General features: G+C 36.0%; 1 long non-coding RNA gene across 1 annotated transcript in view; it reads left to right on the forward strand.

Annotated features, from left to right (window-relative positions):
• The window catches only part of LOC121074069, a 173681-nt gene extending 170516 nt beyond the window's left edge, over positions 1-3165 (forward strand). Inside the window, exon 3 of the long non-coding RNA XR_005822083.1 lies at positions 3050-3165. This is a non-coding gene — a long non-coding RNA (uncharacterized LOC121074069). The remainder of the gene's footprint in view (positions 1-3049) is intronic.
• Positions 3166-8712: the final 5547 nt, after the last annotated feature.

An 8712-nucleotide genomic window follows, 5' to 3' on the forward strand; every position in this document is an offset into this window, starting at 1 on the left:
ATATTCCTACCAATAAATTCACTGGGGGCAAATTCCTCATTGAACCCTCATTCGCTAAGAGAAAATGCACTGAAATGCTTTTGTTTTCTATCACTGCAACAAAGAGAAAGAATCATCACAATCTTTTGAAATATGTTGTTGTTATGAAATGTTGTAAGAAATGGTGCTTGACTCAGTTTAAACAGACTAATTTGCACTTTTAAGAACCTGACAAAATAGAGTGTAATGTATAAAGAGGACAAAAGGGAAGCCCCTGTCCATTTATTTGTCTCATGGTAAGAAACAACTTATCTTAGGAGGTTCTGAAACATAGTACGCCACATGAACCAGTGGAGAATAAAGATGAATACTATCTGCAAGATGACTTAACATTTATTAAAAGACCTGTCTTTTTATTTTTTATATACTCTTAGTTATTAGTGCATGATGTGTCAGAGAGTAACATCATCCCTTCAAGCAGTAGATAATCAGGTAAAATAATGAGTTCATTTTCAGATTCTATAGGAAACCTTCCTAGAATGTATGTCTAATAATTTTCTGGCATACCAGAACTCTAGGGAATAGATAGACTTTATTGCTTGCCTGTGGTCATTTCACCTGGTCAGGATTATCGAATTTAATACCTTGTCACATGGCAGGGTTGACCTTCAGTGGTTACTCAGTCACAGTTAAGGCTGCCTTTGCTCACAAATACATTAAAGTGAAATGCAAAATGCGGCACCTGTTATTTGCATTTAAACTCTTTTGGGAAGTAAGAAGAAACCTCTAACAAAAAATATTCCTGGATGCTAATGTGTTTATACAGTTAGGAGTTCATACAGTTATAAACAAACACAGCATACTTGTAAAAAAAAAAAGTCAAGTTTAAAGGTATGAAAATATTGAACAGTGAGAAAATATTAAAATATATTGAAATAATTTTCAGAGAGAAAAAGAAAGTCATTAAGGTAGAATTAAAATCAGTGGGAAAAGAATAGCCTGAATAAAATAGATTTAATCATAAGGTTGATTGAGATGTCCGTGAAAGTTGATAATGAGTGGCAATAAGATTTATAAGTAAATTAGGTATCATAAAAAGGTGTTAATTTTTAATGAGATGAGCTCTCATTAGAGACTGAAAAGAAATCCAGACTTTTAAAGTTTTACATTTCATTTATGAAGGTTTCAGAATTTGGTCTGTACCTGTGTCACTTTTATAAAACCTTTTTTTTTTTTTTTTGTAATTTTAAGGAGGTCTGCAGGCTCTGTAAGTTTGCAAAATAGTCAACAAAAGGTAAGACATTCCCTCTTGACTTCTGTTAATCACTGATGCCTGCATGAAGAGAATTTTACTTCTTAAAGATGTAGATACTTATTTCTGTATAATTTATTTGGACAGTAAAAGTTTTCAGACATCTACAACAATGCCGCTATTTTGCTGACCCAGATCCACAAGGAATTTGAGCATTTTAAAAAGCAAACAACCAAAAACAGTGTTCACTGCTCCGTGTCTGAAAGGCATCTCTTTCAAGAGGGTATTCAATGTTGCGAAATGCAAATCTACTGTATACACCTTCCTGATGCCTAGACTCAGGCCTCTGAGTCTGTGAGGAATAGGAATTTAAGTACAATCTTGTTGGCACCGTTTCTTTATTACAGAAGAGTGTCCTGTGCCAGGCAATGGTCTGCAAGCCGCTTCAAAAATGCTGCATGATCCATCACAGAGCTGGAAACTGTCATTTCCAGTACTATTAACCTACCACCACAGTCAGTGCTCGTACCTACCAAAAGAGTCTGAATCTCTCCTCTGCATACAGAACTATGGCAAATAAGAGTACACATGTTCAATAAAATTGCTATAGCTGAAGAAGTTAAGATGGAGCTGAGCTTCAGTAAACTGTAAGCACGTTTTCCTGTTCCCAGCTTTTTTTACTTAATCCTTCAATTCGTAATGCACACATACAGTCAGTTATTGTGGCTCAGCCAAAGTGACGTAACTGGATGTGGATGAGAAACGGTAACTCCTCCTAGTCATTTTTTTAGGAAATATGTCAAATATGAAAACAAAAAAAAGCTATAGCTTCCCATTCTGGAAGCTGAAGACCTCATCAACAAAACATTAGTTCCCATTATGCATCCTCCAACAAACAAGTAAGAAATATACAAGAAAATCAGAAGCAGAACAAACAAACACAACCCAAGGAATAAAAGAGATTATTGACAAAAAAAAAAATCCTGCTACATACTCTCAAATTTAGACAAGGCAATAACCATTACTATAGTGAGAAAGGAGCAAGCAACATAAAATCTTGGTGGTCAGAATATGACTGTGCTGAAAGTGGGTGGCCAAAGACTAGCACTATGCATAGAAGGTGTGTCCTGGTTTCAGGTAGGACAGAGTTAATTTTCCTCCTAGTAGCTGGCAGGGTGCTATGTTTTGGATTAGAATGAGAAGAGCACTGATAACATGCTGATGTTTTAATTGTTGTAGAGCAGTGCTTACACCAAGCCAAGGACTTTTCAGCTTCTCCTTCTGTCCTGCTAGCGAGCAGGCTAGGGATGCAGCAGGAGCTGGGAGGGGACAGACCCAGGACAGCTGACCCAAACTGGCCAAAGGGGTATTCCATACCATCTGACGTCATGCTGAACAATATATAGGGGTGGCTAGCCGGGGTGGAGGGGGGGGGCCGGCTGCTCAGGGATAGGCTGGGCATCGGTCAACGGGTGGTGAGCAATTGCATTGTGCATCACTTATTTCGTACACATTGTTACTATTAATACTATTATTATTATTATTATTATTATTGTTATTGTTATTGTTATTGTTATTGTTATTCTTTTCCCTGTCTTAATAAACTGTCTTTATCTCAACTCACAGACTTCACTTTCCCGTTTCTCTCCCCCATCCCGGAGAGGGAGGGGGGAGGGTGAGCGAACGGCTGTGTGGTGTTTGGCTGCCAGCCGGGCTAAACCACAACAAGGTGTCATAACACAACATTCATCTGCCTCCCCCCCAACCCTAGAGCTGGACAGGCAAACAGCAGTTATCAGTGTATATCAGTACTCACAGCAGTGCAGAATGATACATGAGAAATTATGCCTTTGGAATCCATTTGTAGCTCACCTCCTCAGTAGGGATGGAGAAGGGCCTGGACAGAGCTTTCTTCACATATTGCAGTAGGAAATAGACTGCAGGAGGGAAAAACAGAAAACAGAAAACATTACGTTAACATTCTGAAGAGAGATGCATAATGGGATTTACAATGTAGGTAATTCATGTAACATGTAATATATATATGTAAATATACATGCTAAATCAGATAGAAAAATAACATTTGCCAATTAACTTGGGCCTATTCCTGCAACATCTGTAGTACTGTTACGGACTTGGCTTTGAAGTCACAGCATAGGTAGTGAGAATATCAATAGATCTCAGCACTCTGCACAATGGTATATCCAGCTTATTTTTCTACAAAGATAAAAGATATTGTAAAGCAGTAAAAAAAACTAGAAAAGTTTTAAAGAGACGTATTGTGAAAACACTTTATTATTATTATTCAGTAAAAATCTTCACCATTTAAATTGGACTTAAGAAACAAATGACTGTCTTTACCAAACTGCTGACTCTCTTTACCATATCCTGGTCTTATCATGCACATTAGCTATTTTCTGATATTAACATGCTATGCTGTTTCACTACCTATTGCAGTGCCAATACCAGTGTCTGTATTCTGGTGTTAAATGAAGACATTTCCTCCAAAAAGCAGTATCTGTGGTTATTATTATTACCAGATTAACCTAAAGCATTGCACAATTGGTTTACAGGCCTAGTTACTATTATTAGTAGACTTAAAGGTATCCTGTTCAAATGTTCCATCAAACTCTACTAAAACTACTTGTTAAATTACATGCAAATGTGCATGCAGGTTTGCATGGCTGAAGATAACATGTCTGTCTTGAAGCATGCAGGTATCAGGTTTTTCCTTAAGCATATGGCCAACTGGGTGCATCAGAAACAGTAGTCAAAACAGAAATACCTGGATATATGTAGCATATTAAATATATTAAATCTTTGTAATGTGTCTGTATTAATTAAGTGTAACACTAGCCATAGATATATTGTATTCTCTGGTAGTCCTTCACAGATGAACCACTGAAACATAATCTCCCATATCCAATAGATTTCATATCAATTTTCTTTCTTTATTTCCTTTTTTTTTTTTCCCTGATTTTTCTATACACTAAGGCATACATCAACCTCAAACAGAAAAAAATTATATTCTTAGAGTCAACCAAAGTAAAGCACAACAAACACAGTTTTATTTTTAGATGTAGAAGGGAGGTTGATATAGAGTGCGCAGAAAAATATTTTCATTTTATGAATACAATCTATGAAGGTAAATTTTACATTTTAAAACTAAGCCATCTGACTCTTAGTCTGCACGAGGCACAAATGTGCACTAGGACTATGATGAGAACAAATGCCGAACAGCAAAGGTGACCTTTATCACAGCCCTTCAAAATTCCATCACAGAAGAGCACTAGATCAAAGAGCAAAATCTAAGTCATGCCAAGTATGGCTGTTCTATTTTCTCTTGTACTTCTACAGTAAATAGTATTGGCCTCTATATATTCATCTTATTGATCTTTTAATGATATGCACAGAAAAGTAATTCCCAAATGTTCACTCTGTCACTGTGACTAATCATTTTCTTCCTTCTCTAGATTTTACACCTTGAGGAAACAGTTACATCAATGATGCTTTCCATTAAACCGCACCACAGATGTCGAGGTACACATTAATGGCTGGATAAACTTTATAAGTAGTAATAATTCCATTTAAATAGTAAATAAAAACAATAATCAATAAGAATCTAGAAATAGAGTATAAATTTACCTATTTTAAGTAATCTCCTGCAGCCATATAAATTGCAATACTGACTTCTCAGTCTCATTTTTTTTCCTAAGTTCTTGAATGATTTTTTTTTATGCCTTCATTCTTATGGGTCATTTTAATGATCATACAAATGTAGCTGTAAAACTGGATCTATAAGGAAAGTGTCAGATTTTCACAATATGAAAAGCTGTAGCTTTTTTTGGATGTTGTGCTTCAGTAAAAAGTTAGCTGAAATGAAATTTGAAGTATGGTGTACTTCCTTAAAAGCAAACTATGTGGGAGGCTGTCTGAAAAGTAGCATGTTTCCAGATTACTGGAATATGTTCAGTTTTATTCTAGGATACTGAAAGAATTGGACAAAGCAATTTCTGAGTTGTTTATAGTTATCTCTGAGGACTTGCAAAGTTGCCAGAAGATGGAAAGTGGGTGAACAAAGCGTCTGTATTAAAAAAGACAGAGAAGGAGAAAGAAAAAAAAAAAAAAGAAAGAGAAATTATGGGCCAGAAAGCTAACTTTAGTTCTCCTAAAATTTCTGCAAAATATTATCCACCTATTTGTAACCATTTAGAAAATAGCACAAAAAAAAAAAAAAAAAAGACATACATATAGGTCTGTAAACACCTAAGAATTCAAACCAAATTTAATTTCCTTCTGCAACATGGTTGTGGAGATTCTACATTTAAAAGATAGGAAATGAACCTTCTTACATCCTGATTTTATGAAAGTTTTGACAGCATCTCACTTGACATTAGCATAAACACTTTATGAGCACACTGGTAAAACAGGTAAAACAGCAAAAAATCAGGTACAAAAATTGGCTGAATAACCATACTCTGAAACGAGTTTTTCATAGTTTGTTAACCAAAGACAAAGGAGGCTGACCTGGCAGAAATTCACCTGGCTTTGGATTTGTCCAGCATTTTCATTAATAATAATAATGACTTAGACAAGAGTGTTCTTGCCAAAGCTGAGGATGGCATGAAATGGGAAGGATTGCAGGTATGCAGCAGAATTCCAAATTATCTTTACAAACTGAAGATTTGTGTAAATTTGGGGGGGAAAAAAAAATAGAATAAGTGTGAAATATAATATATGAAGAGGAACATCAGCTGCACTAATCCAAGATGAGGAGTGACTATTCAGACCACTTCTCCTAAAAAAAAAAAAAAAAAAAAAAAAAAAGGAGAGGAATTGGAATTTATCACATGCTGATATGAATGAAAAAAAAAAGCCATAAAAGTGCTTTTCTGGTCTCAAAAACATCTCTCAGTCTAGTATGAGCACAGCCCTTCAAGAAAGAAGCCTAGGCAGAAAGATGAGAATACAAATGACTGAAGAAGTAGAAAACACAACATATAAATAATAGTAAAAGAAGTAGGAACCCTGAAAGTTAAGGGTGGGAGAGGGAATGGCAATCCCAAGCCTTAGAACTTTTTTTCCCTTCCTATGTACTGTCTTTTGCACTGGAGCTCAATCGTGGTTTCCTGTGCATCTAGGTCAGTCTCCAGGCAGGTCAGCCTCTCCTGAATATCATGGAATGATCCTGATGGATCATTCTTGTGTTTGGCAGAGCTTGTCCTTAAAGACCTGCCTGCTTTCGTAAGCTCCTTAACCTTTCAGAGGTGCCTCTCATGAGATCCCACTTACTAATTCCCTGAGTAAGCAAGCCAAAGCCTGCCTGCCTGAAGTGCAGGGTCTGTACTAAGGATCTTGAGCTCCACTATTTCATGACAGCTGTAACCAAGGTCACAACCAATTATTACATCCAGTTCTCCCTAGAATAGCTATAACTGACCCTGCCTCAGAACGAAGTGAAGAATCAAGTGACCTGTCATATTTTCTGAGTTTCTGTGAGTCGGGAGTGGAGTACATGAATACATCAGGAGTATTTGAAGGCTCTTCCTATGATCACAGAAGCCTTGATCGTGGCATGTAGGCATGAACAACAGATTTATGTTGGCATTCTGTGAGGGAGCATTCTACCTGAATGACAGTGTTGTTTGCATGATCTCAAACCTGCAGCATCTGTATGCTGCTGTTCTATTTTGAGTTATGAAGCTCAAACACTAAGAGCAACTTGCTAACCTCTGTTGCCAAGTACGGAGAGCTCAGCTTAGGTATCTGTAAGATATTCATCTTTTCCCTTTTTTTAAAGGGAACCGTGAGGTTCTACTTTAATCACATGTAGGCTAACAAAGAAGCGAGAAAGTTCTTGTTTCTGGTATGCCTTATAACGTCTGTACCTAGCCCAAAGAAGTACCTGATGTAACTTAGTAGCTATATCTTAAATAAATAAAAAGTAAATGTTCTCCTTACTGTTATAAATCACTGTACAGGAGTCCTTAAAGTGTTTGTAAGGAGAAACAAGGACAGCAATGGTGAGTACTCATGAAATTCTCATTCACACTTTCAAGACCTAATAGCATATGCTAAAATCTTAGCTAAAAATGTAAGCTAAGCATATGCTAAAATCTAGGAGATAGGCATAGAGTACTTTAATACTTTTGTAACTGATAAGTTGATATTTTCTGGATTATATTATTCACGACTCTTTTGTAAAAATAAATAAATAAATTACAGACAATCTTCTGTTCTCTGTCAGTCACTGCCAAATTAAAAGCTTGTTCATATAGAAACTACTTTGATCTACAGTGGCACCCAAAATATAATGAACGACATTCCTCAAACTTCAAAGATAAAATTACAGAGGTAGATAAAATATAGAAAAGAGCATCTGAACATAGAGATGCATTATGATCACTTATTGAGAGAACACACGTATTTTCCAGCAGAATACTGATAGTACTCAAAGAACAGCAATCATATTAATTCTAGAAATAACTTCTGAAGCAAACTGAGGAAAAAAAAAAAAAGCATGTCAATAATTGGAATATTGTATTCACTGGGTAGAATTTTCACCAGTCAAGACAAGGCTATTACAACTATGACCTTGCTGGGTAAGTGGCATGGTACACTTTGCATACACCAATTATGAGAAACAACTTGATCAGAGAGATTTAGAAACTGACACTAATGCAAATAATTATGAGAAAGTAATCAACTTTATTCTCTAAGATCTGGAATTTTTATTTTATTTGCAGAGCTACTGAAAGTGTAGCATGTAATTGGATTGTCCAATGGTGATTTCCTGAACATACTAAGACATAGATACCCCTATTCTACATAGTACTTATTTTTGTAACTTCTGACAGTTTATTGTTAGATGCAACATGGTCCCCAATTAAATTTAACTCCAGGCTTGAATATGGACCCATGGCATTGTGTTCATTCCTATATTGTCAACATATTTTCTCCAGTATGCAAATAGAAGGGTAAACTTGCAGCAGCACAGGACAACTGTACTCCATAGTTTTCACAGCACAGCGCTTCCATCTCTACCATCATGTGAGTGCCTTTTCAGTCAAGTTTTTAATTAATGCATTTTTATTCTTCAACACTACTTGGCAGGGCAAGTGCTCAAGTCCCGTGAATGAGATTACCACAAGCAACTACTTTTGAGCTTGTAAGAAAGGCCTAGTCTTTAAGACTGCTCCAACATGCCTAGTACATTTAACCGCCAGTCACTTAATGTTCTCATTGCAAGTATTACTACTTACTATGAAAGATCTAGCACATTTTAGGGAGTCAAAATGTGTCACATATTTATGTTTGTGCTCTCAGGTCTAGTTAAGCTACAGTAATACAAATGATAATAATTAAAATGACATTAAATGCTTTAAAGGCTACTCTTATTTAACAAATAACTAACGTCATTTAAGTTTCGCTGTCTACAATCCCAAGACCAGATTCAGTGTAGAATTCTGAAAAATGTGTCA

The sequence above is a fragment of the Cygnus olor genome, chromosome 8 (assembly GCF_009769625.2).
Source record: "Cygnus olor isolate bCygOlo1 chromosome 8, bCygOlo1.pri.v2, whole genome shotgun sequence".
NCBI lineage: Eukaryota > Metazoa > Chordata > Aves > Anseriformes > Anatidae > Cygnus > Cygnus olor.